A 21,589-nucleotide genomic window follows, 5' to 3' on the forward strand; every position below is an offset into this window, starting at 1 on the left:
AAGGTGTTTTTTTTTTAGATAGGAACATATATTTTAAATGTAGTAAGCCAAATATCCAAGTAATTCTGACAAACTATTACTTGAAGTAGAATTATCAGTACAGTCATATTTTGTGTTTTCCGTTTCTCCAGCAGATTATTTATGTTGTAAAATAAATTACTCTTTCAAATGTTCAGTGTGGGAAAACACACACCTGAGTGATAACTATCTCTAAGACAAAACATTCTTGAACTCAGAGTAAAACCTCTGGATAAAACTATGAGTAGTGTTTGTGGTTTTTTTCTCAAATCCTGCAATTTTTTTAATCAGTTTGCCAATGTCATCTGAGATTTGTGTGTGTGCACGCGTATGAACACATTCGCAAAGTTTAATAGGGACCACTTGTACTGTCATTCAGGAAGGACAGCAATTCATGTTTACATTTTAGACAAGCTAAATTGATCGTACAAGTCAGTCAATGTCGTTGAGCACTATTTGTCACTTCATAAGCAGCTACAATCTGTTACGCTATAAATGCAGGAGGACCAGTGAATAAATCACATGAGGCAGTGGGAGTAGATAGTATCCATCCATCCATAATTGGTATCCCTTTGTCACATTTACTCATTGACACAGAAAAAACACCTCTTCCACTGTCAAAGAATATCAGTTGCTCTACATCCATATGTTCATCCTGCATATAAACTTCAAAATTGGATTTAAAGCCACTTCACACATTACATAGGTCAACCCCGGTTTGCCACCAAGATTACACTTATCAAGAAGCTCCAGCCAGTCCTAACTCCCTGATGCATATAACTCTATAATGCAAGTGTTTGAAACCTGTGCTTTTTCACGTTCACAGATTTCACTTTCACATGCACACATAAAACATTTAGAAAACCCACCTTCAATATGAAGAACAACCAGTTTTGGCTTTCATCTGCTATTGTTAAGCGTATGTCCTGACCATCATTTAGAAAGCTCAGATTGGCTCACATTGGGCTTCCAGTGTGCTCCACTGGAAGCAATGATCATGTACACAACCGGTTAACCTCAAAAATATTGCAACATTGAGTGTTCCCAAACTATTCACTAGGCCAACAGATGCCCTGATTACTTTTTACTGACCACAATTACTTCCTGTACCAATGAACAGTTAACCCTCTCCCACCAACAGGCACTGTTTACCCTTTCTCACTAACAGGAAAGAAGGGCTCCATGAGCAGAAAAGTGGCTGAGGGTGAGGTGGGGGGAGAAGCTTGCTGCTTACTAGCTTGCAGCTTACTCAAGCCCTTCTCAGGAATTCTTAAAAGCCACTGTACTTGAGTAGAGCTAAAACAGGGCTGGAAGTTCCGCACTGGCCCCATCAGTTATTTGTGGCAGCATGGCGCTCACAGATAAACCAGTATTCATTTGAAGAGGTGAATGCCCTATCCATGATAGTGAGTGCTTCTATGATTGAGAGGCACGGACACTTGTGCCTCCTGAACACAGAAATGTCATCACAGATGGGCATTCACCTCTTCAGATGAATGTAGGTTTATCCATGAGTGGTGCACTGTCGCAAATGACAGATAGGGCTGGGATGGGACTTCCAGCCCTGTTGTAGCCACTGTACAGTGGCTTTTTATGATGTTGAAGAAGGCTTCAGTCATTACTGGATCAAGATTCCCAAGGCCTGCATCACTCAGTGTGGCTAGGTGCAGGAGATACATCAGCACTCAGCCTCTTGCTCACCCAGTGGGAGAAATCTTGCACCCATGGATCATCTCATGCTGTGTGCACTTATTTAGACATTATTTTGATAGGGAATGAATGACATGTGGGTTATTTAGTTAATTCAAGGCTTGTTTGTTTTTGTGACCAAATAGGATGAGGGAGCTAAACTTGTTGCTCAGTGGAGGAGCAGGCTTTTTTCCTTTCTTTTTAAGCTCCTCCCAATGGCTGCCTCCTGGTGGGTGTCATTTTCCTCCATAATGCCCCAGGCTGAACAGTGTGGGGTAAAGCACTGTGGACTGCTAGGAGGCAGCCACTGAGAGGAGCTCTGATGCCATGCTAGAAGGTAAAAGCTCCTCCCCCCATCATGAAAACAAAAGGAACAAAAACAGCGGGATTCATCTGATATGAATGTTATTTTAACTAATGAAGGACAAAACAAATAGGAACCATGGAATCAAATGGAACACCAAACACCTAAAAATGTTCATTAGATAGTACTCCTGAAGCTACTGATAAAACATTGCCATCAGTTTCAAGGTGCCAGGAATGCACTTTTTATGTTCCACTGCTAATTTTACCTGATGAGACAAGACAATTGTAAACAGTATATCCTGTGTCATGTCATTCCACCATATTCATTACACTCATCAATAAATTTCTGGAGTTTCTGCTGATGCAGAAACATCCCATTTTAACTAGGAATGCTCTAATCTTATAAAATGATTGCATGTCTCTATACACTATAATGTATATGCACATTATTTATAGAGAGATGGAAGATGATGCTATATATTTACATATATTTTGCAAGAGAATTGACAGGTTTCCAATAGTGCAACTGCTTTCTACATGGTAGATCATTAGGAAGAGGTCAAGGAATAAGCACAGTTCTTTTCACCTTTAAAGGTAATAAGGCTTAATAGCTTGCAGAAGGCTATAATTTCTGAGATTCAAGAAAGAGGATAATGTTTCTGCACTGCTAGTTGCTTGTATAAATGGCAGCTAATGTATATTTGCGATGCTACACCCTCAGTAATAAGCACCAAATGTTAGTATTAACAGAGACTCTGAAAGACCAGTCTACTGTAGTAGTATTAGGATGATAGTATGGTGGAAGTATTAGGAGAATCTATTGATGGAAACATATTGCTGACCTAATGATGCTTACAATAATATTTGCATTAGACAGTGGACTGTGGTCACTGTATGGAGAAAGGGTGCTTCCAACACATTTTTCCACTCAGTGCCCCCCGCCAAATTCCTCCTCCACCAAGCTGCTGTTATCAGTGGATGAGGATATTTATGGGTACATATCCAAATCAATGGTCCCTATTAGCTACTTTAACAGATTCCAGTCATGGCACTCCAATGTGATTTGGCCAGCAAAGTGCCTTCTTCCCAGATTTACAATATTGGAATATGATATTTGTAAGGGCGGGGGAGGGGCGGAATCAAGAAGTGTTATTAACTGTGCCACTTCATGGAGTTAGACTAGGACATGCTGCTTGCATTCTGAAGGCATACATCTTGTTTCTAGCTGTAACTGAACGTGTGCTTTCTGCAAATCCAGGTTTGAAGAGGCATCTGAATATCAACAGCCTAACATCCGATAAGCTTCATTTCCTCTGTACTGGCTTCTGTGATGAGGTAAATGACATGCCCTGTGTTTTGCCTCTTAGGTGCAAAAATATCTATTATGAGAGAAAGATGTACAAATGTGTCTCTTTTGACTATTTTGGACAATGAATTTATCAAATCACCTGGAAATATTTTAACATGCCATCCCCCCCCCCCAGTTTCTGTTTCTAAAGAGATGCACAAATGGCACCTCTGTCATTGCCTAGCAATTGGAATATCTTGGATAACATGGGTACCAAATCAGTTTCCTAGCTAGAATGGGAATTATTTAATCATTTTGGATTTCAGTCCTGTGTTTTGAAGGACAACATGTCATATTTCATATATATATATATATATATATATATAGAGAGAGAGAGAGAGAGAGAGAGAGAGAATTTTTGACATACACCAAATTTTTGTGCTCTAACTCAGGGAGTAAGTTCCAAATTATACATGATTAATTTGTAAATTATCAAAATACCTGTGGAGTGACTGAGTAGTGAGTTACCTTGGCAGCACCCACCTCCATTCCACTGTCCACTCTTCCTGCAGGACATGGGAAGCAGAGGAGAGGGCCGCCTCATGTCACTGAGCTGTTTCGATGGCTGCCCTAGAGTGTACAATCAACACCTCCAATCTGCTGGAGACCGTGAAGAACTTTGGATCCTTCCCATGGGCAGCTGCTGCCCCTGAGTGCCCCAAAAGCTGGGCTCTGTGTCTTGCTTCCTCCTCCATGGTGCACTGCTCAGGAGCATCTCCATTGTGCTGTGATCACACCAGGACCTCCAATCAGCACTTCCAATCTCCTGGAGACCGCAAAGAACTTTGCAGCCTCCCCATGGGCAGCTGCTGCCCCCACATGCCCAAACGCTCCAGTACCCACAGCAAGTGCTTCATTTTCTGGACTCTGTATGTTGCTTCCTCCTCCATGGTGCTCAGGACTATCTCCATTGTATTTATGGCCACACCAGGATGGATCCATGAAATGCCATTCTTCAAAGATGGGCTATCCCATTGAGTTCCTGCTACAGCACAATCCATTCACTTTCTAGGATCTGATGATGACATGTTAAGGGGGTGTCTCAACCGATTATTCTTGTGATCCTGTTAATGGCAGACGTCCAGAGCTGAAGTTGTTATACATTGGATGTTGGGCAGCAGGTACTGTGATTCTGAGGCATTTGTTTTAAAGAGTCCATCATATCAAAATGAAAAAAAATGGGGGAAAAAATAAGTCGATGTTAGGGTTTTGGAGCCTTTTTTTTTTTTTTTTGCAGTCCATGGGCCAGAGATATCTGCAAGTGGTAGGTACTGGCAGATTCCTGGTATGCTGAATGTGAAGGAAATGTATATAGTTTATTGGACAGGAATAGTATAGATTGCATCACAGAGGTTTATTATGTTTTGAATTTATCAAAGCAAAACACAAGATTATAATTTTGTTCTAAGCTGGTGTGTTCAGATGTTATTTTACTGAAAACAAAATATTCTGAAGGTCAGATGTATGCAGAATATGACAAGAACCTCTTTATACTTATATTGTGATAACTATACTTTGCCCAGCTTCTGAACTTCCTTAACAGTGCATCTTTACTGATATAAAGGAGAATGTGCCAAAGTACATCAAGAAATATATAAGAACCTAAATTTTTCAACACATAACCTGTTAAATTAATACTGGGATTCTAATTAATGTTCCATGTATTGGAGGAAAAGCATAGCACTAGACAATAAAAATATCAATAATATCTAAAGAGATTCACTACTTATTATATTAGAAAGTGTAAAACATTCACAATCTATTCCTCTATGAAGGACACAAATCAACACACAACATGGATTTGAACAAGTTTCAAAGCAGGCAACTTTAATAGGAGTGCATTCATTGTCAACATATGATATGGAAAAGGTCAACAGTTAATTAAATAATCCATCACCTTAGGATAGAGAGCAGTTCTCAACTCTGACAACCCATGACAGAAATATTAAAAGGTCAAAAAATGAGTTACTATAGGATTCTGTTTTGTTATTGTGTGTTATAAAGATGTGGCTTGACTTAGAAACATGACTATGAAGATAGGTAGGAGGGGGGAGTAGTGATGGGTGCACTCTTTTCCGCTTACCTTGAAATCCATTATTTTTGAGGGTTGTTTTTTTTTTAAAGCTTTCTTGGAGGTGGCTTGAATAAACAGTTGAGTTCCTTTTTTGAGCAAGGACAGGAGATTCTCTAATAGACCTCAACAAGCAGAGGTGCACCTAGGTAATTTTGGAGCCTGGACCTAAAGGCCTTTGGGGCCCACACCTACATACTGCAAGTTAAGCATCATCTCCCTACATACATACACACAGTGACACTTGCAGTATTTTTAACTCATGGGTTCTTGAGGGCACAAACAGCAACTGAACTCACAAGAATGTAAGAATATAAAACATATTTATGCAAATATGCATTAGCAGAAACATTTCAACATGCAACCTGACATATTCCCATCTCACATTTCTTTCCCTTCTCCCTCCTCTATCTCTAAAGCACCCAGCACAAGTCACAATCGCACTCGGCCGCCTGGCACAGTGCGGGCTGGCAGCAGCAGTGCAGTGACCACACCACCCGGGACAGACTAAAGAGGATTTCGGGGGGGCCAGGTGTGTGGAGGCCCTGGACTTCAGCCCCAAAGTCCAGGGGTAAGAGCACTTCTGTCAACAACAAGCTACTGGGCCAGGAGGGAGACACGCCCAGTAGAAGTTTCTATGGCTGAATTTGGATGTAACATGAAACTGGAGATAGATGAACCTGCAGTTTCAATTTGAAACCATGGATTGCATCACAGATGTCCGTCCAACTGTGGTTCGGCAGCCTCTGGTTTCAGGGAAGGGTGGCCCCTTTCAGCTCTTGGCCACTGAGACTGTATCCCAGGCAGCTCTGTGCCACATGCATTGCCAGAATGAGGGCAGGGCATCAGCAGGCAGCTGCCATTGGCCACGATTCTCAAGGTGGTGTGCTGATTTTGATCAGCTTGCTCCAGCTTACTTGGGCTGATGACAGTTTAACCCCTTCCTCACTGTCCTCCCAGCTATGTTACCTTAATAAAACTGCAGCAGAACATTAGATTGTGGGCTAAATAATTGACAGCAGAGGGGCACATCCTCATGCGGGGGTGCAGGGTGGGCATGGGCCAGGGAACTGTATTATTTGAAACTCCATGCAGGCAGCATAGGAGTCAGGGCCCCAGGGGAGGACTGCTTGCCATTTCCCCTCCATGGTTGCCAAGAAACTCTGTTTTCCCTCCCTGCACACCCTCTGCTATCAGAACCTGGGGACCCATGGACTGACACATCTCCTGGTTGAGCAAAAGCAAGTCCTCCACACCACATATACCCTCAGCACAGTCCATGCTGTACACAGCAAGTCTTGAGGTGGGGGTGGGGGATCCCATGTCCTACCCTGCCTCATCAAACACCCCCTCAACTGCTCATCGCCCATTTTACCACTGGCAAGGAGGATCCTATGTTGCCCCCTGCCTCATCCAACCCCCCAAACTGCTCATCACCCTCCCTGCCACTGACCAGCTGTGAAAGAGCAGCTCTGCACTTGCATTTGGAAAGAAACCCAATAATTTAATAAAGAATGCTTTCACTTTATGTGGCATTAATAAACTGGCAGCCCTTTCATTATCAAGGCAGGGACAGGTGTTTGCAATCTTTGATCCACTGCTGATTGGCAATGACACTGTGGACAATGACCCTGTGCTACCATCAGCAGTTTAAAGGGCAGCATACCCTTCCAACCCCATGCACCTGCCTGCCTTGGTGGTGGGCCGGAGGAAGATGCTCCCAGGTGTGTCTTGCAAAGGCACTTCTCACTGCCTGCACCTCCCTGCTGCTGCCAATGACCCTCAGGGCTAGGGCCATGGGACCTGCCAGCACATTATCTTCGTCTCCTTCAGGCACCCCTCCACAACCACCTCCACCTTCTGGATGTGCATCCAGTTCCACAGTCTCCTCCAGCAGGACATCTCCCCTGGACTTGCATATGTTGCTCAAGATGCAGCAGGACATGATAATTTTGGCATGAGATCCTCTCCACAGGATACCTCCAAGGTATAGAGGGTGTGTCACCGGGTCCTCAGCCTCCTGAATAACTGCTCCACCACGATTCTCATGCCGCTGTACTTGTAGTTGTTCCTCTCCAGGGCATCTCTGGGTGCACAAAATGGGTTGACCATCCTCTCCTGCAGGCTGCATCCGTGATCCCTGCATATCACTGACTTTACTCTTTCCCCACCAACCTCCATGGACACAGTGTTCACCCAGGTATAGAGATGTGCATGAACCGGTCTGCAGGCCATGTTAGAGGCCTACGAACTGGTTTGCAAGTGGCCCAGTCCAGCAGTTTGACACCGGGGTAGTGTTGCTTTAAGGGCGGAGGGGGTTGTACTTACCCCTCCTGCTGCTTTTCTCCCTACGGCGCTCCATTTTTGGGCAGCAGCATTCCTCCCTGCCGCCCCTGCCCCCTTGTTGACTGCGAAAAGCAGACGTAACTTCCATGCATGCGCACTGCTGGTGCACATGCATGCGCTGCACACGCCACACATGCTGCGTGGCATGTGCATTAGCGGCAGGCCCATGCACGGAAGTTACTTCCACGGTCCGTGGACATCCCTATCCAGGTACTGGTGCAGAGTTTGGAGGTGAGTGGGGAGGTCCAGAAAATATCTGTGTCCTGGCATCTGCCCAACACCCTTGCATATACGTCCATGAACCAGCCTGTCAAGTCCACCACATCTTGCGGGGTCATGGTGTAAAAGTGCTGCCAACCGAAGTACTCATCATGGTGTAGGGGTGTGTGTGCTTAAATCTCCACGTGCCAGAAACATTTCCACCAAGAGGAATTGCGCATGCTGCCCGCTTGGGGCATCTGGGGTGGTGGTGGTGGAAGGGAGTACCCGTCCACCTTACTTGCATAATCACAGGAGCAAAGGGGCAGTGTTCCAAGGATGGAGGGTTCATGGTTTTGGCCAGCTGCTTCTAGGGCTGGCACACCCTTCTTCCAGCTCCATGCCAATAAGGCATGTGGGTATGACCCACTTTTGGCCCCATTCTAGCACACCCTACTTGGTTGTTGGGGGACTCAAACCCTCTTTCTACTGGCTGTATCAAGTTCCAGGACCTTGGCAGGGGAGCCTCTGCAACCTTCATGGGTGGAAGTTAGCAAGCCTGACTCCATTTTCTGTCCCCCCTCCTTAAAAAAACAACCCTTCAGGACAGTGTTGACAGATTTACACTTCTTCGTTTATACCTTCTGGAGTGTAAAACCTTGCACACAGATATTGGCATTCAGCCCCCATTTTCTCAGTGCTGCCTTCCCTTCCAGCATGGACATGAGCAACTGTGCCTGTGTGCTGTCACCCCAGGACCCAGCTGGAGCTAAGGCCTTACATGGCAATAGGCTTGGCAATAGTGGTGAGACATGTTCAGTCACAGGCAGGACTATATCCCCACTCTTCACCAGAGGAGGGGGCATCCGGTTGCCCAGTATTCCTTGTCTGCTGCAGAAAGTCAGGAATAGCTGAAAGGGCAGTGTCTCTTTAAATACTCCGCAAATGTCATTGTTGCCAGGCAGAATGGGGAAGAGAAAGGTAGATGGCTGGGCTGTGGCACTTTGGCTGAGAGGCAGCCATCTACAGTCATAGTGTGCATACAGCTACCATGTCCCTGGGCAGGTTTGGGCCACTCTCTCTATGATTGCAGTTACAAAATAGGCATGAAACGTGGTTATGGTGGTGTCCGGGTTCAGACATAATGATTCAGTGGCCAAACCTCAGGCTTCGGTAATGAACATTACTGCAAACCAAAGATTCAAATTGGAGTTTAGGAACACAGGAAGCTGCCGTATACTGAGTCAGACCATAGGTCCATCTAGTTCTGTATTTTCTACACAGATAGGCAGCGGCTTCTCCAAGGTTGCAGGCAGGAATCTCCCTCAGCTCTGTCTTGGAGGGAGGGAACTTGGAACCTTCTGCTCTTCCCAGAGTGGCTCCATCCCCTAAGGGGAAGATCTTACAGTGCTCACACACCAAGTCTCCCATTCATATGCAACCAGGGCAGACCCTGCTTAGCTAAGGGGATAAGTCATGCTTGTAACCACAAGACCAGCTCTCCTCCACGTTTGGTGAGGCAAACCACAGGTTGCTTTTGGCTCAAAACCATGGTTGCACAAATTTGGACGTAATGGAGTTCCAACCTCTGCCCCATTTGACTCTGGTTACATGTTACATCCAAATTCAGTCTATGTGTATTTTTGTAAACAAAGCACTTTGTTTGCCTTGGTTCATTCATAATGAGAAATACAGGGTAGTATAGTTGGACCAGGGAGAGTTTGGGACCAGGGAGAGTGGGTTCTCATACTCTAGCTCAGCCATTAAACTCACTGCACCCTTGGACAGCCCTATTTACCAGGGATGTGCACAAAATAGATTTTGCATTTCGTTTCAAGCTTGAAATGAATAGCAAAATCCTCAAAATGATTCATCATAACAGTGGCAACTATCAAACTCAAAATGATTCAAGTGATTTGAGTCATCTGGCCATAGGAAACAATGGGGAACTAAAAAAAAAACAAAACACCCAATTGTTCCCCATGGGTAGCTCCTAAGGACCCCAAGGAAGGATGTGTTCTACCCACCACCCAACCCACAAAAGAAATGGGCAAGTGGATAATTTTTTTAAAAAAAATAACCTTTCCCTAGGGGCATTTGGGGGGGTGTTAAAATTGTTTATTAGAAATTGCCTGCTTGCCCATTTATTTAGTGAGTTGGGTGGTAGGTAGTACCCATCATGCCCTACCACCCAACCCAATGTTGAATTCAGATACTACAGAACGCTTCTTATCTGTACCATCCATTTCAGGGACCCAGGTCAAATTTTTAATGAATACAAGTAAGTCATTCACACAAAAACATATACATGTGTACAGAAATCTGGAAGCAGGTACAACATTATATTTTGATACTGCACATTATCTTAGCCAAGAGGCCGAGAAGCGATGGTACAACATGACGTCTGAATAGGGCTTCTATCTCTCTGCCTAATCTACCTCACTATGTTTAGCTGAGCCTTCTTTGAAATTGGATTTATACCCCAACACTGTCACTGCCTTTCTTTTTCTGCCACTTTACCTGACCTTTTGCAAGAGAAAAATCCCGTCACCTTGGGAAAGGAAGAAGCAGTCAGCATAGGGCTCACTTTGATGCAAGAAAGGCCCCACAATGCTTCCCCTTGGCTGCAAATGACACAAGGAGCATCATTTCCAGCTGGAGATGAAGGGCCTGTGTTCCCTGGGACTCTGTGCATCATTTTTAGTGCAGAAGATGACTGGCAGGGCCTCTCCTGTGTGGAAGTGGGTGCTCTGTGGCCGGTTATTCCTAGGTATGTGTAAGTATGGGGGGGGGGGAACCAGAACAATTCTGAAAAATAAAATTTAACGCATCTTAATTCTCATCTTAATCTAAATGGTTTGATTACTGAAGCATGCTACACTTGAATGATGAGCATGCATGTGTGAATTCACCTTTACTCCAGGCAGATATATGTGGAAGCTGCGGTTCTTGTCTTTGTTTTTTGTTTTTAAGGGAATATGTTTTTGAATTGAAGGCTTTGTTTGAATAATGGCATATCAGTATAGATGTCATGATTCAAACATTATTTTGCGATCTAGCTAGTTTGCTTAATTTTAACTACTGTTTTGTATACTTCGGCTGAAAATATTTAATTCAATGTTTGTTCTCTCTCTCTCTCTCTCTGATGCCACCCTTTCTATACAGACTTTATATTTGTTCTTTATTGTTTTTCTTACCCACTATAAGTCAACAAAACTGTAAATATCTTGATTCTCTCCTTTCCTTTTGCCATCATAAAACATAACCGGGTCACCTTCACTGATACATTCCCTTCTACACTCAATTCAATTATCCTCATGCTTTCAAGCCTCTCCACAGATAAATACTGCCTCACCTCTTTAAATAATTTTTCTTTCTTTTTTCCAATTTGTGTGGGTTTTTCGACCTATCGGGGAGAGAGAGAGGGAGAGAGAGAGAGAGAGAGAATACAATATGCAGTTGCCCTAACTTCATTACTTTGAATGAGTCTCTCACTCTGGTTTAGGCTAAAATGATTGGATGGGAATCTAGGATTTGACACTACAGAAGCTTATGGCCAAACTACTTGTGGTGTTAAACCCATCATGAACACGCAGGCCAACCAGGAAGTGGACCAGAAATGGGTCTGTTATGACAAAATAACATGGTGGGGGCCCAGATCTGGCTCAGTGTCATGGTGTACAGTGAGGGGCAATTTTTAACACTTTCTCACACACTATTTCCATGCACAAAATTGTCCCCCTTTGTTTGGCAGAGCGAGGGCGAACCACCGGAGACCGACCCACAGCCACAGCAGCACCCCTTGGAGGTGGCGATATTATATATATATCTTCATTCATTTTAACCCCCAGACCAGCTCGAAATCAAGCTGAACTGGGGGGTCTGTTTGGGGGACAAAACTGAACATGCCCAGTTCCGTTTGAGTCCGGTTTGGATTCAAACCAAACCAGGCATACCAGTTTCGTGCACACCCCTAGGAGACACACAGGCAGGGGCTCCTTTGCCTCCACTTATGCTCTGTTTGTGTATTTGCAAATAAAGTAAATATTGCAAAGATGCTTGAAGTCTCCAGTGGCCCCCCCCCCACTCTCTCATCCAAAGTGGCGGGGGTGAACCAAACCTCACTTGCATTCAGGATTCAGGAACTTTCTCACCAAAGAGACAGAAGAAAGTAGGTTCTTCTTTTGTCTATGTCCAAGAAAACCTTGCTGTCTCCTGCATTGGAAAATATTGCACCCAGGGACGGATCTACAATTGAGAATATGTGTGCGATGAACACAGGCTGTGACTAGGAGGGGCTGCACCCGGATTTCACCCACCACCGCCAGGAATCAATGGGCAACTCAAAAATATCAATAACTCTCGAATGGCTGGGCAGAAAGCTCTGAAATTTCACAGGGTGTTCCTACATGATTGTAGGATTAAATGTGTGGAAATTCAAGGAGCTGAGTCTGTTGATTCTTAATAGTTTTTTTTTTAAATAAAAATAAAAAATTAATTAATATATGGTGTACAAAAATGGGGGTATTACTCCTTTTTAATGAAGGCAAGGAACAGCTTCCTGAAGATGAGGCTTGAATGATGGACAGAGTGGGGGATTAAATTCCAGAACTTTCTGTAACTTTCTGCCATGAAACAAAGCAGTTATGACACTGTTAAACAGTTTGGGGGGGGGAACCCGCCAAATCATTAAAAACCGAACAATATCCTTGAATGTCTGTGAAGACTTAGAAGCTACTCTAACGATCAGTGGAAAGTGGGCTAAGGGTGCCCACTTCCCACCAATCGTGACACTCACCGGGCTCGCAGCCAAGCCCGGTTCAGTCAAAGCAGGTCACCCACTTAAGTAGCTCTTCCCTAAGCCCGGGTTAGCGAACTGAGCACTCCGCTAACCCGGGCTTTCTGATTGTGAGTTGCTGCAGCGCGGCTCTACGGCGTGGCAACTCATGAGTAGACCTCCGACCCGGAGCCTGAAAAGCAGCCTCCTGGCTCAGGGGTCTCTCCAGTATACCCTGCGTGAGCACTAATCATAAGCACTAATCATGAGCACTAATCGTGAGAAGAGCCTCTTAGTCTTCTCTGATTGGTCTGAAAAGGCCCGTGGGCTAGTAATGGAATGAAGCAGCCAGTTCCAATAGCAATAAATGACTTGCTTCTTAAGAGTCTGTTTCCACAATGGTGATGTTTCACATGCCCTGAAGCAAAGCAACAATTTTGGTGTTCTTTACCTCACACCAGACCTTTTGTTATGCATTTGTTGCTTTCTTAAGCTTATAAGAAACCATTAATTTATTTATGCTTTTCAAGCCAAGCTATTTCCTGCAAATAAAGATTCTGCCCCCCTCCAGTTCTTTGCACAAGTCTGTTACCATGCAAGACAAGCCACTTTTTCAAATTTACCTTGGAGAAGTATCTCTTTTTCTTTTGTGAGAACAGATTGCCATTCCTTGTAAACTAGAAAATAACCATTCAGTTGGTAAAACAGTAATCAAATGGTCAGATGAACATTTAATCATGATAGATATCTTGATAGATGTCTGATAGATGTCTTATGTGATTGGTTTGAAAAGGCCAGTGGCCAGAAAAGAAGCCACATAGCCATTTGCTTTGGCAAGAAAGGACTGACCTCTTCAGGACTTACTTCCATGTTGGTGGTGACCAGTGTAAAATCTAAAGGAATGAATTGTGGTATGCAAGGACAAGAATATTAATTGTTTAATGAAATAGATATGTACAGAGAGGCAAGTGCAGTCTGCCTTCAGTGCTCTTGCTGCTTGCTGCTTGTTTGTCCTGCCTCTACTCCAGGACTGGAATACAAGTAACGAAAGCCCCATTAAAAAGCTGAACTAGATCAAGGAATGGATTAACCAAAAACACCACAACCACCTGTGATCTTTTACACTTCCTCCTTCCTGAAACAGTACAACAATGTGTATCATTTAACTTTCTTGTTACAAGTTTGTTGCTTTCTTAAACTGATTCAAAACTAGGGATGTGCGAATCAATTTAGATTATAATTGATTCAACCCAAATCTGGTTGATTCCGGTGATTTGAGCTCAAAACAAATCTGCCCAGACACTCCTGGTGAAAATTGAGCTCGAATCAAATCACACCAGATTTTATTCAAATCGATTTGATATTCAGATTCCAGACCAACCCTGGACCGAACCCCGCTAGGGTCAGTTGCTTAAAAAAAATAATTTTTAAAAAATCCCCCTCTGGGGGAATTGTCCAAAGCAGCGGGGTGGGGGGATGTGTGTGTTCCGCGGAGTTCCCTCTCCCCCCGCCGGCCTCCCTTATGCCATAAATCAGCCGTTTGGCCAATTTTTGGCCACTCTTTGGTCTTTCCCCCTTGGCGCAATGGCAATTTTGGATTACACTGGAGGGGGTCAGTTTAAAAAAATTAAATTAAAAAAAATAATTTTTTAAAGAAAAACCCTAGTGGACCCCCCAAACCAACCTGGGGTGGGGGTTGAGGGGGTGCCAAACTGAACTGGCCCGGTCCAGTTTGGGTCCAGTAACCTAAATGGACCAGACGATTCCATGCACACCCCTAGTCACTATTTTTCAAGTGTTTGGATTCTTTTGTGTATAATCACTTTTCCTCAATGAATCCCTATGAGGATTCATTACACACCTTCATTTCATCTATTCATTTTGACTGTCTGGATAGTGCCAACTGTCAGTTGCAATGTGCCAACTACACCTCCCTGCAAAGCAGTGGGGTACTATTCAGTTTATGTTCTAGGAATTTTTTTCAAGTGTTTAGACTCTTTCGTGTCTAATAACCTTTCCTCATAATGACTCCCTGTGAGGATTCATTACACACTAAAGAGTCCAAACACCTCAAAAATTCCTAAAGTAGAAACTGAGTACCCCAGTGGCTTGCAGGGGCACATTAGTGAATTAGTGGTACATGAAATGCCACTAATTCCCCACCTCCCACCTGCAAAGCAGTGGGGTCAAAATGAACAGAAGAAATGAAGGGGTGTAATGAATATACCAAAGAATCTAAACACTTCAAAAACTCCAACACATAAACTGAGTTCCCCTGTCTGTGTGTGTGTGTGTGTGGAGGGGGTTGTAGTTGACACATGGCACTTGAATGAACAGAAGAAATGAAAGTGTATAATGAATCCTCATAGAGTATAATGAATCCTCATAGACATTCATTATAAGGAAAAATTGATTCATGCACATCCGTATTGAAAACTATGCGTATGAAGCCAAGCCATTTCTTGATAATACAGCACATTGGGATGGTGTAGCCTCTCATTTTCTAGGAAAGAAACCAACGACTGTTTTGTTTAGCAAGAAAACACTTACCTCTGTGTTGGTGATGTTAATATTTGAATTATTATTATTATTTTTTGCTCCCAGTATTCTGAAGCAGTGCAACAAATTATGTTCCTTACCATTCCTTAACTTGTGTCATGATTTTTGATATGAGTTTATTTTGTTAAACTTGGTGGATTTTTTTAAAGCTTTTCCAGATGATTCCTAAAATGAAGTTTGTCTTATCGTTGTCCATTTGTCTGTAGTTCTCTGTTCAAATCTGTCTATTTCCAGGGTGAAGATTCTTCTCTAGGCATTGTAGTATCTTTTCCACTACTGTCCCTGGAATTGAGCCTGGGCAAATTTATTTACAGAGCCAAACAGAGGAAGGAAGGAAAAGAATTTGGCATTTAGAGATGCTGAAATGCTCTGTCTCCTCATCAGCTGCATCACTTGGTTTCAAACCGCATCCAGCCCTTACAACTTCCTATTCTAGAACAGAAGGATACTTCTTACCTGGCAGCCTTACCACTCATTTGCCATGATTATTCCACCTATTCTCAGGATAGGAGGAGAAGAACCAAGCTGCCCCTATGAAATGTTTCTTTTTCTCCTGAATCCTCCACACCTTGATGGCTAAAGCTTGGTGATGGAGCTTTAGTAGTAGCAGCAGCAGTAGTAGTAGTAGTAGTAGTGATACAACTATATGTTAGCTGCTTTGTAGCAACACAGCAAAATACAATACAAAGCCATTTTAAAACTTTTTAAAAATCAATTTAAATATCAAACTTAAAAATCAAAATTTAAAAGGCTCAATGTCTCCATCACCAAAGAGACAATGTGTGCATCATAACAGAGAAACCACAGGTGATGTCATAATTGCCACCTGCGGAGGTGGAGGCAAATTTCTATCCTTCAGCACCGGGGAGAGATGTAGCTGGGAAGGGAGGCGCCTGTCTTCACAACAAACATACAGGTTTTATACCATCCTTATCCTGAGAGTTCTAGCTTGGAAAGAGTGCTGAATAATTCTCAGAGTTTTGATAATCTTTTGGAGTTTCCCATTGATCTCTATGAGGAAATTATCTGATGGGGTCCATGTTCAATTCTTGTACACAGGCCGCTTCAGAGCTTGTTATGCCACTGACTGTACAACTTTTCCTTCATTCTTGTGGGAAATTGGGTCCATCCTTTCCTTCTATGCATTTCCAGAATGATCTAATAACATCTTAAATACATTTACTCTGATCTGCTTAGGAACTAAACCTGTGTATCCATAGTTGGAAAGGGAATAATTTATTTATTTATTTATTTATTTACAATATTGATACCACACCCCTCTAGTACACTACAGCTCAGTTTAGCTCACAACCAAATTTAAACAAGTTAAAAATCCAGGATAAAACCACAATCATAACTGGCATTGCTATTTTACACATTTCAAATTAAAAATTATTTTAAAAGCTAAAAATTGAGAATTATAAAAAACTAAAGAACTGTGTGGAAATATGAAATTTCATGTGCAATTATCGTGTGTGTACGTGTGTGTGTGTGTGAGAGAGAGAGAGAGAGAGAGCGCGCGAGAGAGAGAGCGATTTCTACAATTTGTAGCCCAAACTTCTCTGGGCAGTACAGCAACATAAAAATGATTAAAAATGAAAACCTTAAAACAATTTAAAACCACAATCAAGCTAAAAAGCTTGAGTAAAAAAAATAAGTCTTTAGAGACTTTTAAAAAGTTGTTGGACATGAGGAGCCTCTTATTTCAGCAGGGAGAGCATTCCAGAGTCTTGGGGCAGCAACAGAGAAGGGCCGTCCCTGCGTAGACACCAGACGAGCCGGTGGCAACTGCAGACAAACATCTGCAGATCATCTCAATGGGTGGTGGGACTCATGGTGAAGAAGAGGTTCTCTTAACTACCCAGGGCCTATGCTGTTTAGGGCTTTATAGGATTTTATTAGCACCTTGTATTTTGCCTGGAAACTTATTGGTAGCCTGTGTAGTTCATTTAATATAGGAGTAATGTGATTTTTCTGAGATGACCCAAACTGGCTGCTTCATTCTGTACCAACTGCATTTTACAGACTATGTACAAAGGCAGCCCCCCACACAGAGTGCATTGCAGTAGTCAAGTCTGGAGGTTACCAGAATATGTGCCCCTGTTCTGAGGTCATGTATCTCAAGAAATGGATGCAGCTGGTATATCAGCCATAGTGGATAGAAAGCGCCTTTGGCAAACACCTGAACCTGGGGCACCAGGGAGAGGATTGGATCTAAAAGCACCTCCAGACTGTGTACCTGTTCCTTCTGGAGAAGTGTGACCACATCTAGAACCAGCAGATAAAAATCATCTCCAGTGTTCTGACCTCACACAATAAATATCTCCATCTTATTTGGTTTCATGTTATGTTATGACCTGTGGTCACAACAATAAATGTATTACTACTACTATTTGGATTCAGTCTCAGTTTGCTGTCCCTCATCCAGCCCATCACTACCTCCAGGCAGGAATTAGGGAGGTTATGCCATCTCTTGATGATGCTGACATGGAGAAATAGCTTGGGGTGTCATCAGAATACTCATTATACCCTGTACCACATCTCCAGATGATCTCTCCCAGCAGTTTCATGTAGATGTTAAAAAGCATTGGAAACAATATGGAGCCCTGCGGGACACCATATAGAAGTTGAGATTTTGAAGAGCAATGGTCTCCAAGAGACACCATCTGGAATCTGCCTGAGAGGTAGGAGCGGAACCACTGCAAAGTTGTGCAAACGCTCCAAAAGGATACTGTGGTCGATAGTATAGAAAACTGCTGAGAGATCCAAAAGTACCAAGAGAGTCACACTCCCGCTGTCAATTCCTAATTGGAGATAATCCACCAGGCCGACCAAGGCAGTCTCCACCTCATAGCCCGCCTGAAAGCCAATTGGAAATGGGTCTAGATAATCAGTGTCCTTCAAGACTTCCTGGAGCTGTGAGGCCACCACCCTCTCAATTACCTTGCCCAACCATGCTACAAATTATAGCACAATAAAATGATACTTAAGAGCAATGTTATCAGGATAACTAACACATTGCCCAAATAATTATTACACATAAAAGGCATAGATGTGATGTACAATATCAATACAAACAGAATAATGAAAAGAGTGCTCTACTTTTTGCTCTATTTAGTCTGACTAGCCTGCAATAAATGTGTGTTTTTATTAGCATCACGGCTGCTTCTAAATTTCCTATGGCCCTTTATTTTCTCTGGCCTAACTGTCTTCCCTCACCGTCTGTATCAGCCTCTCTGCTGAAGTCTGGCAAGTGTTATATGATTATTTTATCTCTCACTGTAAAGTGTTTTGAGAGACTTTGTATGAGAAGCAATATAAAAATAAATTGAATTGAACTATGGCTTCACCTCCCTACTTTTTAGCGCAAAAACCTTTTAGAGCAAGAACTGCAGCACTATGGGGAAAAAACAGACAAGATTAAGAATGCCCAGGGAAAGAGGTGACACAAGATGACAGGACGAACCCTGCATGAGTAGCTTAGTTGGTTCACAATTGGCTATTTGTTAGGGCTGGTTCACACTAAGAAGCAGTGCTCCTTTCCCCAGTACAATAGTATAGCCAAGTACATGACTGAGTGGACAAACCTTAATAAAAATCAGTTGCTTATGTGGGGCCACACACAGCCATTTCTGTGCTGTTGTGCCCTTTTCTAAGCAGCCGTATATGACCATTGCTATCCCTTTGTGAACAGCCAGTCCATAGTATAAAGCAGTTGGAGGTTTGCCCAACTTCAGACCTCCAACTCTTGTTGGACTAAAAATCCCATCATCTCCAGGGGCCAAAAGTCAAGGATGATGGGCGAAGTGTGTGTGTGTATGTGTGTGTGTTGTAGAAATGCAGAGAAAAGATCCACTTTTCTACATGGAGGAGGGTTTCGCTATTATTATAGGGCCGAAGTTGTGCAGCCCTACTATAACACATCTACACAAAGCAGACCATAGAAACAATAAGCACTACTTCTTTGTGGCCTGGTCTACACATGCAGCAGAATGAGGTGGGAAAGTGCTGCCGAGGTGGGTACAATGGGCAGTGCCACTTAACAATAAAGGCTGGGACCACATCTTTAAATGTTCCTGTTCATAAAGGAAAATCATAATAGCCAAACCTTCTCCAAGTAGAAAAGAGGATCTTTTCTCTGCTTTTCTACAAAACATCACACACACACTCCACAGAGTGGACTGCACTAGAACATTTCTCCCTGATGTGCAAGATTTTTACTTCTCAGAGAGCGTTTTGTTGCTACTTTTTTTAAAATGCAGGGGACCATTCAACAATAGTACCAAATACCTGCAGCCTGAATTGGTTCAGTCCATTGTACCACCTTAGGATTCTACCATCTCATTTTCCCACTTCTCATGTAGATTACTCTTGTATCAGCCCTTAGTTAGATTTAAGGCATGTTCACAAATGGAAAGAATAATGTAAATAGTTCTACTAAACATACAGTTTTCAGATGTGAAAAAGGTATTAGGTGTGTTCTACTACATCATGTGTTTTACCTGACAATTGTACAAGCAGCTTTTCTGCTTTAACCAAAAACTCACCGCTCATAAAACTCATAGAATATTTCTTGCCAAATTGCTCCAATTGCAATAATCTATACACAAACAAAAATTGCTTGCTAGAAGTGATGACACTCAGTGCTAGAAGTCCCTAGAGTGGCTAGAGAGTACAGAAGGGGCTTTGCTCATTGTCCTTTTGGGGGTCAAGTAAAAATGTATTGCTTTCTGACACATTGGCCGTCAGGAAGTTTTTTCACCTGCTCCATTCTGTTTCCCTTATTTAGTTTGGTTTTAGGTCACACAACTGGTAAGTTCAGCACAACTGGGCAAAGATGCACTTTTTAAATGTGGTGGGTATATTTATTTAGCAAGGGGAGTTCAACTGGCCCTATCCACCCCCAGCACAGTACCCCTCCAGTGACTGTTGCTGATGTCTATCTTGTTTCCTTTTAGATTGTGAGTCCTGTAGGGACAATGATCCATCTTTATTTATTATTTCTCTATGTAAGCCACTTTGGAAATTTATGTTGAAAAGCGGTATATAAATAGTTGTTGTTGTTGTTTGTTGTGGTAGCATAGGCTAGGAGAAGAGTTGATTATTTTGTGAGCACGCTTGGACTGATTTGAGAAAGGGGGACCATTCACATGGCCAGCCTTTTCTGGGCATGAGAGAGTTAACCTGGGTACAGAGGCTCATCTGGAGCCTCGGAAACCTCTCCTCCCCAGCACATGTCAAACTGGGTTACCCAGCTTTTTTATTCTGCCCTTAACCTAGGTGGGAAAGAAATGTCTACTGACTTACCTTTGCTTTTTGTCTTGTGGGTGCTGTGGCAACTTTTGCAGATCCCGGGGCTGGCGGCCATACAGTGTTGTGACTTGCAAGGTCAGGGGAAGGAGCCCTCATGCATTGGCATGGGCTGCCACTCTGCTTCCCATGGAATGCATTCTAGGATAATGAAGGACTTCCTTCTCTTGATCCCAATAGCTGCCACACTGATCATCTGGTTGCGCAATCGGCAGAGGCAAAAGGAGTCTCTGATCAACTGGGGGAAGGTAGGTAGGTTCCTGCCTCCCTCCTGATCCCCTCTATTTGATCATGTGAATGCTCCCAGGGTGTGGGGAGGTGTTCAATCAGTCTTCAGAGCCTTGAGGGAGGTCCTCCTCCTGGCTTTGGGGGCTTCACCAACCTCAGAAGCTGAATGGCTTTGGATGAGTGAGACCTCCAAAATGGCCTTGGCCCTCTTTGGGGGCTGGCAAAGAGGAACAGCGGTCCGATCCTCAGTCTTTATCCACTGATCTAGCAGGGGTTTGATCCACTGATTTGTGTCAGGGTGTGACTGCTCTGAAGGTCTGGGGGAAGGACACTATTGTCTGACTCCCAGCCTAACTCTAGATCCCCAGTGTTGGGTGTGGAATTCTGTATTTGCTGCAGTCACATTGATTCTTAACTCTTAAAGTTTCTTCCATATGTTGTTTCATGATCTTTATTACCTCATGTCTTCTGAGGTGTGGGCAAATCCATTTAAAAAAAAAATCCAAATCAATTCTCACTTTACAGTCTCAAGAACACAGCATATACTGATTATCATGAATATGAATTACAGTGATTTTAAAAAATGTTTTATAACCATTTGATTTTAATAACAAAGGTTGTTCTGCTGGGACAAATCTGCTTATACACCTTATGTATCCTTTTAGAGAACCTATTCCTTGATGGATGCTGGGGTGTTGCCTATAGCTCTGGACACCAAAGACAGCAAAAACAGGATTCC

Source organism: Hemicordylus capensis, chromosome 1, assembly GCF_027244095.1.
Source record: "Hemicordylus capensis ecotype Gifberg chromosome 1, rHemCap1.1.pri, whole genome shotgun sequence".
NCBI lineage: Eukaryota > Metazoa > Chordata > Lepidosauria > Squamata > Cordylidae > Hemicordylus > Hemicordylus capensis.